This window comes from Equus caballus, chromosome 15 (assembly GCF_041296265.1).
Source record: "Equus caballus isolate H_3958 breed thoroughbred chromosome 15, TB-T2T, whole genome shotgun sequence".
Classification (NCBI taxonomy): Eukaryota; Metazoa; Chordata; class Mammalia; order Perissodactyla; family Equidae; genus Equus; species Equus caballus.
Genome location: NC_091698.1, coordinates 34,934,221 through 34,951,818, shown reverse-complemented (window position 1 = coordinate 34,951,818; position 17,598 = coordinate 34,934,221). Strand labels below are relative to the sequence as shown.

Below are 17,598 nucleotides of genomic sequence, written 5' to 3'. Positions count from 1 at the left end.
TTCTGGGAGGAATGCAAAATGGTCCAGCCATTTTGGAAGATAGTTTGGCGGTTTCTTATAAAACTAATGTAATGTAATCTTACCAGGCAATCCAGCAATCACACTCTTAGGTACTTTGTGTGCACACAGAAGCCTGCACATAAAACGTTTATGGCAGTTTTATTCATATTTTCCCAAAATTTGGGAGCAACCAAGATGTCCTTCAATAGGTTAATGGATAAACAAAGTGTGGTACATCCATACAATGGGATTTTATTAAATGATAAAATGAAATGAGCTATCAAGCCCCTCAAAAACATGGAGGAACATAAAATACATATTACTAAGTGAAAGAATCCAATCTGAAAGGTTGTATGATTCCAACTATCTGACATTCTGGGAAAGGCAAAACTGTAGAGATGGCAAAAACATCAGTAGTTGCCAGGCGGTTTGGGGGGGAGGGGTTGGGTATGAATAGGTCAAGCATAGGAGTTTTCAGGGTGGGGAAACTATTCTATATGACACTTTAGTGGTAGATATAAGACATTATGCATTTGTCAAAACCCATAGAGCTATACAACACAAAGACTGAACCTCAATGTAAACTATAGACTTTAGCTAATAATAGCATCAACGTTGGTTCATTAATTGTAACAAATGTATCACACTGATGCAAGATGTTAGCAATAGGAGAAACGGTGTGGGAGTTTGGTATTGTGGGAACTCCCTTTACCATATGCTCAATCTTTCAGTCAATCTAAAATTGTTCTTGGGGCCGGCCTGGTGGTGCAGCAGTTAGATTTGCACGTTCCGCTTTGGTGGCCCAGGGTCGCCAGTTTGGATCCCAGGTGCAGATATGGCACTGCTTGGGAAGCCATGCTGTGGCAGGCATCCCACATATAAAGCAGAGGAAGATGGGCATGGATGTTAGCTCAGGGCCAGTCTTCCTCAGCTAAAAAAAGAGGAGCAGGGGCTGGCCCCATGGCCGAGAGGTTAAGTTCTAGCACTCCGCTGCAGGGGGCCCAGTGTTTCATTGGTTCGAATCCTGAGCGTGGACATGGCACTGCTCATCAAACCACGCTGAGGCAGCATCCCACATGCCACAACTAGAAGGACCCACAACAAAGAATATACAACTATGTACTGGGGGGCTTTGGGGAGAAAAAGGAAAAAAATAAAATCTTTAAAAAAAAAAAAAAGAGGAGGATTGGCAGCAGATGTTAGCTCAGGGCTAATCTTCCTCAAAAAACAAAAACTGTTCTAAAAATGGTCTATTAATTTCAAAAATATATGAAGCCTAAATTGATGGATAGCATTGTGCTATCAATGACCAGATGTGTTTTTCCCTGCTATTTCTTGCTACCCATGATCCTCCCTACCCAGACAGCTAGACCAAGAGTCTCCCCCTCCACTGATTAATGGAAGGGTGATTTCAGAGGAACAAAGAGCAAAAGAGTCTGAGTCTTGACTTTGGGGTTTCAAAAATCCAAAAATGGTTTAGAAGATTATTCAATCCATTGGTGAGGTTTTCACATTGAGGAGTAGGAAAAAAACGTCCTGGAGTGAGAGAGAAGATCTGGAGGGGAAGCAGGAGGGTAAAAAAGTCTTAGTCAGTTTGAGCTGCAAAGTGAAATACCGTAGATGGGTGGCTTAAACAGCAGGCACTTATTGCTCACAGTTCTAGAGGCTGGGACGTCCAAGGTCAAGGTACTGGGAGATTCAGATTCTGATGAGGACCGTCTTCCTGGCTTGTGGATGGTTGTCTTCTCCTTATGTCATTGCACGCCTTTTCTTGGCATGTGCACAAGGAGAGAGAAAGATCTCCAGTCTCTTTCTCTTTTTATAAGGACATTAATCCCATCGGATGGGGCTCCCCACCCTCATGACCTCCTGTAACCCTAATTACCTCCCAAAGACCCCATCTCCAAGTGCCATCATATTGGGAGTTGGGGCTTCACGTATGAATTTTGGGGAGATGCAAGCATTCAGTTTATAGCAGACCCCAAGGTGTAGGAGAGGCCAAGGAGAAGGGGCAGTGAGAGGAACCCAGAGAGGTTTTGGTGAGGGTGCGTCTGAGGGCGAGGAGATCTACCCTTCCTTCCTGGGTGGACCCTGGGGCGGGGAGAGCCTCTGGAGCTCCCTGGAATTCAGCATGACAGGAACACCCGAGGGAGAAGAGGCCCCAGACAGCCTGAGGACCCTGTCATCCCCGGCAGGTGCGAGAGGAAGAGCAGCCAGACTTCCGTGCAAAAGGAGCTGCGACAGAATCAGGCCTGTGGGGCCCCTCGGTCAGGAGAAGCAATGACGCGGCAGCGAACTTCACAGACCAGAACAACAACGTCTGCCTCAGGGGGGGCCAGCCTGACAGACAACAGCAAAGACGGTTCCCTCCTCACCCCAAACCCCCGCCCTGATGCCGTGATCCTCTCCACATGCCTCAAAAATCAAAGCCCAACAATCGACCAAGGAAGCCCTAACTAAAAAATAGGAATTAGGTTGAGTTTTTTGAAGACAGAAAATCACATTTCTTGCATGGCTGAGTTTGTGGGTTCGGCTTCACTCACACACAGGATTCACTAACCCTTCCTTGCTCCAGCCTCCAGAGTAAAGGTGCTCTCTCCTTCGCTGCTCTGCAGCACTCCCTTCTTGTCAAAAGCATCCATCATAACTTTGTAAAAATGCCTTAGAGAAAAGAGGAAGGAAGTATTTTTTCAAGAGCAGCATATTAATGCTTTCTCCCTTAAAACAGAGTGTGCAGCAGCACATTCTAGGTGCACGTTAAGCCAGCATCTGACATGCCTTCCTTGATAACAGAACCTGCCCAGGGAGCAGCAGTTCTTATGAATGACGTTTCTGATATGCAAAAAAGAGTGGAGAAGAAAAATTAGTCGAATATCTTTGCTGTCTTTGGTGACAAGGATGATCTGAAGAGATAGCTACCATACACAGAAGCTTCCAGCATGGGCAACTCTACCCACCTTCCACCCCACCTCATCCCACTCCTATTCTAAGCCTCCCTTTGACACCTGTTATACACACCTGTACTTGCACTGTGGCTTGATTATCCTGTTTTTCTTAACCTGTATAGAGCCCTGATTGGATGATTATAAAAATATTGACTATATTCTTAGAGGAGGGAAAGACAGAAATATGAGAAACCTTGATGTAATCGAGAGTAGTTAACCTTTAGAGGAGTGCTTACTCTGTGCTAGTTTTCCTGTTTATTAAATCCTCTTAGTCCTCACGATCCTATGAGAGAGGTGCCATTATTATCCCAGTTTTTAAAACGAGGACACTGAGGCACAGAGAGGTTAAGCAATTTGTCAAGCAAGGCCACACATGCAGGAATCGAACATCAGAGGCCATGCTGTAAGGACTACGGTATACTGCCTCCCATCACGTGGGTCTCATTTAATGATATTTACATATATCATTTTACTTACTCTTATATAGTACTATGAGTTAGACGTCATCCCCAATTTTCTGATGAGGAAACCATAGCCCAGAGATGTTAAGTGATTTTCCCCCAAGACACCCGCTATTAAGCAGTAGAGGTGCAATTGCATTCTCAGAGAATATTCTATCATACCACTGGAACACAAGGTCAATGAGGGCAGAGATTTTTAATTTTTTTTTCCTCTTTAGTAGCATATGTAATGTTTGTTTGTTTGTTTTTTAATTAATATTATGATAGTTTACAACCTTGTGAAATTTCAGTTGTACATTATTGTCAGTCATGTTGTGGGTACACCACTTCACCCTTTGTGCCCTCCCCCCCGCCCCTTTCCCCTGGTAACCACTGATCAGTTCTCCTTGTCTATATGTTAACTTCCACCTATGAGTGGAGTCATATAGAGTTCGTCTTTCTCTGTCTGGCTTATTTCGCTTAACATAAGGGAAGAGATTTCTGACTTTTGCTCATTGCTGTTTCCCCAGCACTGAGAACAGTGGCTGGCACATAGTAGGCCCTCAGTAGATAGTTGTTGAATAAATGAATGCTTCCACTGCTATAGATCTGCAGAGATAAAGCAACAATTACTGTCGGGAAATTAGAAGCACATATCCATTCAGACAGCCTTCATTTCAGTGTGCAATGTCTGGAGGTCTCCCACATCATTTGCAGCACAATCTCTTCAACTTACCTACGAGGGAAGGTTATATGATGTATATCTACCCATCTAAACTTCATCTTGCTCCAGGAATAGAAATTAAAACTGAGGCAAAAATGAGGTAGAGACAAAGTAAAGCCAAGACTGGATCTCAATAATTCAGAACTTAAAGACCTCGATGCTTGCTAGAGGTGGGTCATATATCATGCTCCAAGCTTCCCAGCAGCCTGTGCGAAAAGGAATATCTGATTGAGTGCACAATTCACAATATCTGTGAGATAATGGCAAACTCCTGGATCCAAAGAAGTACAACTCTTCTTAGTACTAAGACCAGAAAAAATTCTATCCTGGAGTTTCTCATAAAGATGGCTGTGTGTGTAATTTATTAATAACTCAAAACGTGAAACCAGAGGGGGAAGGTCCCCAGGTAAGAATTTAACTGAAACTTTACATAGTGTAACAGACCTTATATGTCAGTCCACTGGATTATATGCCAAGAAACAAGTTCCCACACATTGTCAGAGTGTATTTGTGCCATTGTGTCATGGTCCACAGAGTTTTCTAGATCACTTAGCTGAGGACGCACCAGCGAGCCTGCAGAGAAGCGATGTTCTTGGTAGAACTCCTTTGTCCCCCATCCCACTCAGATCCATGGGGGTGCATTGGTGACTATTCCCTTAGCTCCACCAACACCTGACCAGTATTAATAGTTAATAGGTAGTGAAGGAAAAGATTGCAGTAGTGGTGGTAATGGTAGTGATATTGGTGGTGATGATGGTGGTAGTAATGGTGTTGGTGGGGGTAGTGCTGGTGAGAGTGGTGGTGGTGGTGGTGATGGTGGTGGTGATGGTAGGGGGTGATGGTGATGATATTCATGATAGTGGTAGTGGTTTGGAGAACACAGAGAATGGGCAGTAAAGCCAGAGGAAGTGTGGCCTGCTGCCACATTTCTCCAAAGTTGGGCTGTGTGGAAGAAAACATATACCATGTAAGGGGGCTGAGCCCAGGATTTCCAGGCAGTGACCAGCAGCCAAGGAAAAAGCACAAAGGTGACCTACCTCCTCCAAGGCAGTACCTGCTGGAAGGGCCAGGATTCTCCTTAGAAGATAGTTCTACTTTTCTGTGAGTGCACAGGCAAAGGAGCCCTCAAAGTTCTACTCTAAATGACCTGGCTGAAATGGTTTTATTCAAAAATGTATAAAGGCAGTGAAACCTGACACCTGCCTTGGCCAAAATAAACAGTCAGTCACTCAGAGAGCCATTACCAAGCCCAGCTTTGAGCAATGCTGCCTCCTAGTGCCCTCTCCACCCAGGACATGTTTGCAAAACTACTGCCAGATGGCATGAAAAGGTAACTTGATTGCTTCCATCAGTGGGTGGCAACCTTTTTCTGTAAAGGGCTGGACAGCAAACAGCTTCTGCAGGCCGTAACTCTGTTGCAACTACTCAGCTCCGCTGTGCTGGGGCAGAAGCAGCCACAGACAATACGTAAATGAACAGGTGTGTTCGTTTTATAAATAAAACTTTATTGATGAACACTAATATTTGGATTACACAAAATTTTCACAAGTCCCACAATATCATTCTTCCTTTGATTTTTTTTCAACCATCAAAAATGTAAAACCAGGGCTGGCCCCATGGCCGAGTGGTTAAATTCACGCGCTCCACTGCAGGCGGCCCAGTGTTTCGTTGGTTCGAATCCTGGGCGCGGACATGACACTGCTCATCAAGCCATGCTGAGGCAGCATCCCACATGCCACAACTGGAAGGACCCACAACATAGAATATACAACTATGTACTGGGGGGCTTTGGGGAGAAAAAGGAAAAACATTTTTTAAAAAATCAAAAAAAAATGTAAAACCATTCTAACCTTGCAGATCCTATAAAAAGCGGGGCAGGCTAGATTTGGCCTGCAAGCCATAATATGGCGACCCCTGTCAGATTGCCATTTTTAAACCAGTCAAGAGCTGAGGAACATCTACCCAAGATCATAGCTTGAGTTTTAGATTCACTGAACTGTGGGCCCTTCCTTCTGGTGACAATTCTGCCAGCCAGGACCCCTTCTTCCTACTTCAGTGTGACAGAGCCATCTCATCATCTGTGAGAGAAAGCTTGTATTACTCTTCTCTGCAGCAGAGGCCACATTTCCAAAGTTTTGCGTTCCAAAGCTGGCCCAGATCATTAGGAAGCAAGTTATAAAGAAGGGAGGTGGGATACAGCTCCCAGGGGCCCCTCCGGAGGTTATGCTGCTTTGCCTCTATGGCTGCTAGCTGTCCAGGTGGTGTTACTATGTGGGCAGAGGCAGGAAGGAGGTTCTAACTCCTGGGGGGCAGGCCTGGGGAAGGCACTGGCACATGGGATGGGGTTGGAAATCAACTCATAAAAACCCAGCCCCCAGCCTTGATTTCACACTCTTTCTCTAATGCCGTTTGTCATAGTCTTTTTTTTTTTAAGATTTTTATATTTCCTTTTTCTCCCAAAGCCCCCAGGTACATAGTTGTGTATTTTTAGTTGTGGGTCCTTCTAGTTGTGGCATGTGGTACGCCGCCTCAGCATGGCTTGATGAGCAGTACCATGTCGGCACCCAGGATTCAAACGGGTGAAACCCTGGGCTGCCGAAGCAGAGCACATGAACTTAACCACTCAGCCACGGGGCCGGCCCATGTCATAGTCTTAACAACTGTCATGTCAACATAAAACATTAGAAATATTATGAAAAGTCACTACCATCAGAGATGGTGGGGAGCATCCCAGCTGAAGCCTTGGTTTCACTTCTGTAATTCCTGCCGTAGAGTCAAAAGCTGAGGAAACCTTGATAAAAGTCATAAATTGGGTATGGTTGAGAGTTCAAGGTCTGGGGTCAGATGGGCAGCTAGTTACTTGCTCTGCGATCTCAGTCAGCTTACTTAAAGCTGCAGTCTGTTCTCCACTGCTGCGGCTGCTGAGAATAGTCTCTATTTGTCTGCCATCTTTGGGTCAGTCCTTCCAGATTCTTCCACCTGGGGGAAACTCTGGATTGGCTGAGCCTGGTCACATGGCAGCACCCTGGTGGCAAGGGTCAAAGTGTCTGGCCACCTTTCAGCTTCTACCCTGCATCCTATCAAAGTATACACATTGGGAGATTCTCCCCAAATAGGAATGGACACAACCAAAAATGGCACTTCACTACAATTACATTGTAAAATCTTTGTAGAATAATATTTAAAGACATAGAAAAAAACCAACTGTTGTTAAGTTACAAAAAAAGATTGCAAAACAACACATACAGTATGGAAAAATATATACATATGTTATATATGTATGTATTATACATATAAATATAATATATATGAATATATATACACTTATAGAAGAAGTTAAGACCAAAGGGTTAACAGTGGGTAACTGTGGTGGTAGGATGATAGGATTATGGGTGACTTTTATTTTCTCTTTTGTGCCTTTCTGTTTATCCCAAATGTTTACAAAAGTGAGTGGAATACCCTCTAGAATGGCTATAATAAAAAAGACGGACAATAACAAGTATTGATGAGGATGTGGAGAAATCAGAACCCTTACACACTGCTAATGGAAATATAAAATGGTGCAGTCACCTTGAAAAAGTCTAGCGGTTCCTTAAACAGTTAAAAACAGAGTTAGCATATGACCCAGCAATTCCACTCCTAGCTGTATTCCCAAGATAAATAAAAATATATGTCCAAATAAAACTTGTACGTAATGAACAGATAAACAAAATTTGGTATACACACACAATGTAATATTATTCAGCCTTAGAAAGAAATGAATTTCTAACATATGCATGAAATTCTGACACATGCTACACATGAACGAACCTTGAAGACGTTATGCTAAACAAATAAGCGAGTCACAAAAAGATAAGCATTGTACGATTCTGCTTATATGAAGAATTAGAACAGGCAAATTCATAGAGACAGGGAGTTGAACAGTAGCTGCTGGGGGCTAGGGGAAAGATGGGGAATTATTGTTTAATCGGTGGAGTTTCAGCTGGGGAAGATAAAAAAGTTCTGGGGGCCGGCCCCGTGGCCAAGTGGTTAAGTTCACATGCTCTGCTTCGGCGGCCCAGTGTTTCGCCCGTTCGAGTCCTGGGCGTGAAAATGGCACTGCTCATCTAAGCCCTGCTGAGGCGGCATCCCACATGCCACAACTAGAAGGACCCACAACTAAAAATATACAACTATGTACCGGTGGAGTTTGGGGAGAAAAAGGAAAAATTTTAAAAAAATTTTTTAAAATAAAAAATCTTAAAAAAAAAAGTTCTGGAGATGGGTAGTGGTGAGCGTTGCACAACAATGTGAATGTACTTAATGTCACTGAACTGGACACTTAAAAATTATTACAATGGTCAACTTGATTTTATGTATATTTTACCACAATTAAAAAAATAGTTACCAAAAATTTAAAAAGTGGAGATAAAACACAAACACAGTTCTATAAATTTAAGCAAAATTATTTTATACATTTAATAAAATATTCTACAATAACAAAAAATGGTTAAAATGTTAAATCTTATATTATGTATATTTTACAACAAAGAAATTTGTACAACAATGTTCACAGCAGCACTATTCACAATAGCCAAAAAGTGGAAACAGCCCAAAGTCTATCAACTGATGAACAGATAAACAAAATGTAGTATATCCATACCATAAAATATTGTTCAGCAATAAAAAGGAATAAAGTACTGTACTGTATAGTGAAGTGTGATACAGCCAACCCTGGTGGTCTTAGTGGTTAAGATTCAGCCCTCTCACTGTAGGGGCCCAGGGTTTGTTTCCCAGTCGGGAAACCACACCGCCAGTCTGTCGGTTGTCGTACTGTGGCGGCTGCGTGTTGCTGTGATGCTGAAAGCTATGCCAGCAGTATTTCAAATTCCAGCATGGTCAGCCGTGGTGGACAGGTTTCAACAGAGCTTCCAGATTAACACAGACTAGGAAGAAGAACATGGCCACCCACTTCTGAAAAAATTGGCCAAGATAACCCTACGAATAGCAGCGGAACCTTGTCTGATACAGTGTTGGAAGGTGAGAGCATGGCACAAAAGCATGGGCCCAGGGTTCTACTTTGCTGTGCACAGGGTCACTAGGAGACGGAGTCGACTTGACAACACTCACAACAAAACTGACACGTGCTACAACATGGATGAACCTTGAAAACATGCTAAGTGAAAGAACAGACACAAAGGCCGTATAGTGCATGATTCCATTTATATAAAATGAGCAGAATAAGCAAATCTTAGAGACTGAATGTAAATTGCTGGTTGCCAGGGACTGGGCAATATTTCTCCTGGAGAGTAAATACGGAGTCACTGCCAACTGGGTTTCTTTTTGGGGTGATGAAAATGTTCAAAAGTGATTGTGGTGATGGTTGCACAGCTCTGTGAATATACTAAAAGCCATGAATTGTACAATCTAATTGTATGGTATATGAATTCTGTCTCAACACGGCTGTTACCAAAAGCAGTAAATAACAAAAAAAAATCTCTAATCTATAAAGGCATAAGTAATTTTAGGTATGCTTTTTTTGGTAAGGAAGATTGGCCCTGAGCTAACATCTGTTGCCAATCTTCCTCTTTTTTTTCCTCCCCAAAGCCCCAGTACATAGTTGTATATCCTAATTGTAAGTCCTAGTTCTTCTATGTGGGATGCCGCCACAGCATGGCTTGAAGAGCAGTGTGTAGGTCTGCACCCAGGATCCGATCCAGTGAACCCCAGGCTGCCAAAGCAAAGAGTGCGAACTTAACTGCTACACCACCGGGTTGGCCCCTGCATAACCAGTTTTAAGTGATTGGAATGCTAGATGGTAGAGGTACAGATTAAGTAGTAAAAACAACCAAAACAAATATTAAAACCATTCAAATCCAGGGCTACCTCTCTTTGAAAGGCCATACTGATCAAACAGCCTTTGATCCCACAGCGTTTGGGGGACTTTTCCAGTACAAGGTTTCTATGGTCTGAATGTCTGTGTCCCCCAAAATTCATATGTTGAAATCCTAACTTTCAAGGTGACGGTATTCAGAGGTGGGGCCTTTGGGAGCTGATTAGGTCATGAGGACTGGAGCCCTCATGAATGCGATTAGTCCTCTTATAAAAGGGACCCCAGAGAGCTCCCTGGCCCCTTCCGCCATGTGAGGACACACAGAGAAGGTAGCTGTCTCTGAACCAGGCAGCAGTCCCTCAATAGACACTGAATCTGCTGGCTCCATGGTCTTGGACTTCCCAGCTTCCAGAATGGTGGGAGATAAATTTCCATCGTTTATAAGCTACCCATCTATGGTATTCTGTTATAGCAGTCCAGAAGGACTGAGACAAAGGTCAAGTAGCATGCAGCCGTTCTAAGGCAGTCCCAAAAGACTGAAGGCTTCCAACTGAGGCGCAGCCAGGGAAACTGGCAGAAGTGCAGCCTTTTTCCTAGGGAAGAGTGTGTACACAGGAGGCCTCCCCTAGACTGGGACACTCACAATGTTTTAAAGATGCATGATATTTCACATCAAAATCTCATATGCCTCCACCCCCCCCAAAAAAAAAAAAATCCCTTGTACCAATATGGGCTGGAGCAGAGTAGTAGTGGCCTGCTGTATAAGGGCATGGATCTGAGCTCCAACAGCGCCCCCACGACCCCATCACCTTCTCCTGGATGGCCACTCTCTTTTGCTTTACCTGCGTGGCCCCTAAGGTACACCGAAACCCCGCACTGAGGTTTCTAAGGGAAGTGGGAAGACAGCTCCTCAACCCTCATCTTTGGTTTGAGAGGATCAACTTGTGGCTTCTTTTCTCCTTTAAAAAATGTTCTGCCAACAAAAAATCAAACAACCCAATCAAAAAATGGGCTGGAGACACGAACAGACATTTCTCCAAAGAAGATATATGGATGGCCAATAGGCACACGAAAAGACGCTCATCATCGCTGATCATCAGGGAAATGCAAATCGAAACTACACTAAGATATCACCTTACACCCATTAGAATGACAAAAATATCTAAAACTAATAGTAACAAATGTTGGAGAGGTTGTGGAGAAAAAGGAACCCTCATACACTGCTGGTGGGAATGCAAACTGGTGCAGCCACTATGGAAAACAGTATGGAGATTCCTCAAAAAACTAAAAATAGAACTACCATACGATCCAGCCATCCCACTACTGGGTATCTATCCAAAGAGCTTGAAGTCAGCAATTCCAAAAGTCCTATGCACCCCAATGTTCATTACAGCATTATTTACAATAGCCAAGACATGGAAGCAACCTAAGTGCCCAGCAACAGACGAATGGATAAAGAAGATGTGGTACATATATACAATGGAATACTACTCAGCTGCAAAACAGAACAAAATCATTCCATTTGCAATAACATGGATGGACCTTGAGGGAATTATGTTAAGTGAAATAAGCCAGCTAGAGAAGGATAATCTGTGTGTGACTCCACTCATATGAGGAATTTAAAAATGTGAACTAAGAACAGTTTAGTGGATACCAGGGGAAAGGTGGGGTGGGGGGTGGCCACAAAGGGTGAAGTGGTGCACCTACAACATGAATGACAAATATTAATGTACAACTGAAATTTCACAAGATTGTAACCTATCATTAACTCAATAAAAAAAGTTTTTTTAAAAAAATGTTCTGCAATTCTTGGCTAAATATAAAATGTGAATCATAAAAGAAAAGACAGACAGGGTGAGGAGGTAAAGACAGGGGACAATAATCCCTCCCTGTAGGGCAAACAAATGCAGATTTAGAAACTACCAGGAACTGGATTGCTCTAGCCACCTCGGCCTTGAACTTCCTAGAAGGAAGATGTCAGCGAAGATTTAGGAGGTACTTGAGACCCCGCCCTTGCGGCAGCCGTGGTGTGGCCGTTATCTTTGGTTTCAGTTTTAAGCACGTGGCTTTAAAGGGGACTTTCCCCACTGGAGCAGGAAGAGCTCACAACTGGAGCAGCCCCAGAGCAAGGAACAAACTAAGCTGGAAACAGCTACAGCTGGCAAGCGATAAAGCATGAGATGCCCGACTCCACACAGCTGCCAGCAGCTGGAACCAAGCAGGTGACCATCAAGTTGGAGACTTAAGACCTTACACAGACCAAACCCTGAGGTTTGTGAAAGCACGAAGCCCGTCGTAGGGAGTGGAAAAAGGAAATGAAAGCTAATGAGGGGTTGAGCAGCTATTGGTAACACTAAATTTTATGCCAAGTCAATGTGAGGAAAGAAGTGACCCAAAATGGTCTTTCTGGTGGAGGAGAAAGGGATCGTCGAGATGAAATCAGCCAGGTGCATCCTCCAGAGATGCAAATTGCCACCCGCCCCACACACCCCCTTAGTGAACATTTGTTGCTTTCCCCACCCCCAAGGACCCATCCCGCCATCTCCAGCACAAGACCCTGCCGCTGGCCCCTGAGCTTAGAAGTGGGTTCAGGGGGCAGCAAACAGCCGTACTGGCCTCATCAGAGTGACTCTTAGGGCTGTTGCAGGCTCTTCTAGAAAAGAGGCTTGCTCTTTCAGGCTGGAACTGAGCTGGAAAGGAATGGGCTGGAGCTACTGCAGCCATTTTTTGCCTTTGCACAGGGTGAACCGGCTGAGAACAGAGCCTAGAGACAGGAAGTGAAACTAAATCGTCAGGGAATGAAATCAAATGACATTTCTATCCAACCACGGCTGATGTTAGATTGGTTACCCCCTGGAATTTTCAGTTATGTAAGCCAATAAACTCCCTTTTTGCTTAAACCTATGCATGCCAGGATTTTCAGTTATATGCAAGAAGAAGCCCCCTCATGTGGCCCCTCTGAGTACAAAGAACGGATCACAGGGGAAATTTTATTTGACAAAGCTGCCAGAGGCCTGAGCTACAGGTCTGGATATAGGTAGGAGTGTCCTTTCGAAGATTAGGAGAAAAGATTCCTGGAATACATGAGGGAAACAAAGACACTAAGGAAGGTCAGGGAGAGGCACTCTGCCCTACACTGAGATACAAAAGATGTGTAAGACACCGAGAGAAGGGGGAATGGGTCAGTCAAAAGCCAAGCCTAGGGGTTGTCAGTTCAGCCCAGGAATAGGACTGGGGGTGCCAGTCAACCTTTATTACAATGAAATACAGTGATAAATGATTTTCATAGTTGTGTGTCACTGAACAATAGATAACTAGAACAGTCTTCCTTCCCATATCTGCTTTTCCTCTCATACCTCCTGCCTTGGTGAATGCCACTATCACCTCCTGTGATAGATATCTATTTGATTTTTGTCCCTGGTTCCTGGCACTCAGCTCCTAAAACCCTTGGACTCCCCAGAGTAAGAGGGTGTCTTTTGCATGCTAATGAAATGACTGGTGGATGGGGGCCCATCGATGACTTTGGGATGGGTGCTGGTCACCTGCAAGACCCAGGCATAATTAGAGGGTTGGAAGTTTTAGTCCTACCCCTCAACCTCTGCGGAGGAAAAGGGGCTGGAAATTGAGTTAATCACCAATTATGTAATGAAACCTCCATAAATACCCTTAAACAAAGGGGTTCGAAGAGCTTCTGGGTTGGTGAACACATTAAGGTACTAGGAGGGTGGCGCACCCAGAGAATGCATGGAAGGTCGGTGCCACCTTCTCCCACGCCCCCAACACCAGTGCCTTGCCCTAGGCATCTCTCCCATTTGTCTGTTCTTCAGTTGCATCCTTTATACTAAACTAATGAATATGAGAAAGTGTTTCCCTGAGTTCTGTGAGCCATTCTAGCAAATTACTAAACCTGAAGAGGGGGTTGTGGAAATCTTCAATTTATAGCTGGTTGGTCAAAAGCACAGGTGAGAACCTGGGACTCACTGTTGCCACCTGAAGTAGAGGCAGTTTTGTGGGACTGAGCCCTTAACCTGTGGGGTCTGACGCTAACTCTAGGTAGATAATGTCAGAATTGAATTCAATTGTTGGACACCCAGATGGCATCTGAAGAGTTGGAGAATTGGTTGGTGTGAGGAAAAAACCCATAGATTAGGTGTCAGAAGTATTGTAAGTAAAAATAGTTCAGACCTCCCCTACTCCCAATCTACAAAACCTGGAGTCATCTTAGATGCCACACTCTTATGGCCCACCCTTCCCATGAGCCCAATTACCTGATAAATTATCCTGATTCAACCTCCCCGATATCTCTCATCTCCCTTCTTCCTCATTCATTCGCCTGTTTACTCATTCAGTCACAGATATTTACTAATTACCTTCTCGGTGCCAGATTTCATGCCAGTCATTGGAGACCCAAAGACTAATGAGACCTGGTGCCCGCCCTAGGAAAATCACAGTCTAGTGATAATTCAGAAACCAAAATACAGTCATAAAGCAATGAGATTCACTGAGAGATGGAGAAATGCACAGAGCCTCATAGAGCCCGGAGTAGAGGTCCCTGACCAGCTGGGAATGGAGGGGTAAGGGGTGGGAATATCAGTGAACTTTTCTTGGTGAGGGTGATGCCTGAGTTTTAAAAGTGTAAAGAATGAAAGAGAACTGGCCATGCCAAGAGGAGTGGGAGGACACAGGCAGCAGAGAGGGCAGCTTTGAGAATGACCCAGAAGTGAGGGCAGCGTGGTCTGAATCTACTCACCGTCTGAATCCAGGCTCTCATCACCTCTCACCTAGGCAAGAGGTCATTAACTACTCCCCCCACCCCTTCTCCTCCACCTCCACCAGAAATTTCTCTAAAGCTCAAATTTGACTTCCTGCCTCCTCTGCTCACAGCCCCCTGCTAGTTTCCCTTCCTGATCTGCGGCCTCGCAGCCTCGGCTCTGTTCATAAACTCCTTAGTGTGGCTTCAACAGTATTTTCCGTCTCTGGATCTTCACCTCTGCTCTTTTGTCTGCCTGGAATTTCCTGCTCTGCCTTGGTTGATGTGGCGAACTCCTATTCATACTTCAGAATGACTCAGATGTGACTTATTGCGCAAAAGTCCCCTCCTACTTGCAGTCACCTCTGTGGTGCGTGTATTCCACAGCTGTGAATTTCACCAAATTACAAGTCTCCCTTCTGCTCCGGCTGTGAGGGTACAGACCTCCTCTACCCACAGGCACCAAGACTGACCTGCAGCGGTCCCTCAGCAAATGAGGAAACGAGGGCTCCTCACTAGGTGAAAACGGCGGGGGACGGAGATTGGCCATGAGCTAACATCTGTTGCCGATCTTCCTTTTTTTTTTTTATTTCCCCAAAGCCCCAGTACATAGTTGTACAGCCCAGTTGTAAGTCATTCCAGTTCTTCTTTGTGGGATGCCACCACGGTATTGATAAGCGGTGCATATGTCTGCGCCCAGGATCCGAACTGGGGAACCCCGGGCTGCTGAAGCAGAGCACGCAAACTTAACCACTTGGCCACGGGGCCAGCCCCTAAAACTTGCCTTTTTGTCCATAGATCCATCTAGACTCCCATTTATAACGATGAGGTTCTATGGCTTAGAGGTGCTGTGTAATGGTGATTGAGTGGTTATTATGATTGTGAAGTTGTTTTATGTACAAGTTTGTGTACATGATGATTAAGACTAGTAAAGCTCTTTTGAATTAAAACAAAATATCCCAATTGAATTTTATTTAATTACAAAAGTGAGCCTCTCAGTGCACAACATTCAAACGATAAGATAAGGAAAATGCCCATCTGCCCCAGGCCCCACTTCCCCAGTCCTAATCGCTTGGTGTGACTACTCGGAACAGTCGGATATGTGCGTCCTTTAAGACTCTTTTTCAGGCCTATACAAACGTGTGTGTGATTTTGCCATGCCCCCGCCCCCCAAAATGTATGTATACATATATGCATTTAAACAACTTGATGGACATCTTTGCCAATACACGTAATTCCATTTTATTCTTAATAGTCACATAGTAAGAGTTCATTATATCAGAGGTCAGCAAACCGTGGCCTACAGGCCAAAAATGACATGGCACCCAAATAAAGTTTCACTGGAAGGCAGTCAAGCCCATTCATTTACATGCTGTCTGTAGCTGCTTTGCCCCACAACAGATGAGTTGAATAGTTGCATCAGGGACTCTGTGGCCCACGAAGCCTAAAACGTTGCTACCTGGCCCTTTATAGAAGTGTGCCAACCCCTTCAATATATGGCTGTACCGTGCTTTATTTAACCAGTTCCCCATTAATAGCATTTAAATTGTTTCCCTTTGTTCTGAATTACATACAATTCCACAATTAACACTTGTTTTTTTCAGTATTACACCAATTGACGACCAGCATGGGTACCAGTGAAAGAGAACATGACCAAATGGGACCCAACATATCCACACAGAAAAAGTTTCCTTTAAAAAGGGTCTTTGAGTTAACAGACCCAGTGGCTCAAAGTGGGGGACTCTGGGATTATAAGCAATTGTCAAGTCATTGAGGCAAAAGGCTGTATAGAAAGATCTTGTGGGCCAGCCCCAATGGCCTAGTGGTTGTTTGGCTCACTCCACTTCGATGGCCTGGATTCAGTTCCCAGGTGCGGACCTACACCACTCATTTGTCAGTGGTCATGCTGTGGTGGTGGCTCACATACAAAACAGAGGAAGATTAGCAATAGATGTTAGCTCAGGGTGAATCTTCCTCAGCAAAAAAGAAAGAAAGAAAGATCTTGTTTTCATAGTAAAGAACCAGAACACCCACCAAAGAGTATCAGAGCACACTCCAGTGTCCAGGATGAAGTGAAAATTCACGGATGTAAGACAATAAAAAATAGATACTAGCAATCAATGGCCTACACTTGATGATGCAGTACATAAAGGAGCCCGAAAGAGAAGCAAAGGAAAGGAAATTAACAATTACCAACCACACGCCAGGCACATGAACCAGATACTCCGTGTACGGGCATGATATTCCAAATGTTAAATAACCACCATGGCATGGGCATTAGCCAGTCAGAACAGACACAGACCTTAAGTAATGGGTATTGCTGAACCCATGTGACCTGCTGAATATCATATTGCTCATATTTAATACTCAGTTTAATCCCCACAATAATATGCCAGCTGATAGCCAAGAAAAGCACCTCTGAGGAAAAACATCAACCCACACAGCATTCCTCCTTCTTCAAGGAAGCCTCAGGAAATTATCCCCTTCAGGCTAACCACCAATGGTAACTGAAGAAGCAATTATCAGAACTTCTGCAGAGTCTCAGACTGTACTGGGGAATATGGATATACGTGGATAGAGTCAAAGTTATACACTCTTAGAGATATTTCTCCAAAGAAGATATACAAATGGCCAATAAGTGTATGAAAAGATGCCCAACATCATTAGTAATTAGAGAAACACAAATCAAAGCCACAACGAGGTACAGCTTCACCTCCACTAGCTTGGCTATAATAAGAAGATGGACAATAACAATGTTGACAAGGATGTGTAGACACTGGAACCCTCATACACTTATGATAGGAATATAAAATAGTGCAGCCACTAAGGAAAACAGTTTGGTAGTTCCTCAAAAAGATAAACATAGAGTGGGGCTGGCCCCGTGGCTGAGTGGTTAAGTTCGCGTGCTCCGCTGCAGGCGGCCCAGT

The 17,598-nt window shown here is 44.2% G+C and overlaps 1 long non-coding RNA gene across 1 annotated transcript in view; it reads right to left on the bottom strand.

Moving 5' to 3' along the window:
* The window catches only part of LOC106781695 (uncharacterized), a 57,616-nt gene extending 42,867 nt beyond the window's left edge, over positions 1 to 14,749 (bottom strand). Inside the window, exon 1 of the long non-coding RNA XR_011426346.1 lies at positions 14,672 to 14,749. This is a non-coding gene — a long non-coding RNA (uncharacterized lncRNA). The remainder of the gene's footprint in view (positions 1 to 14,671) is intronic.
* Between the last annotated feature and the right edge of the window lie 2,849 nt (positions 14,750 to 17,598).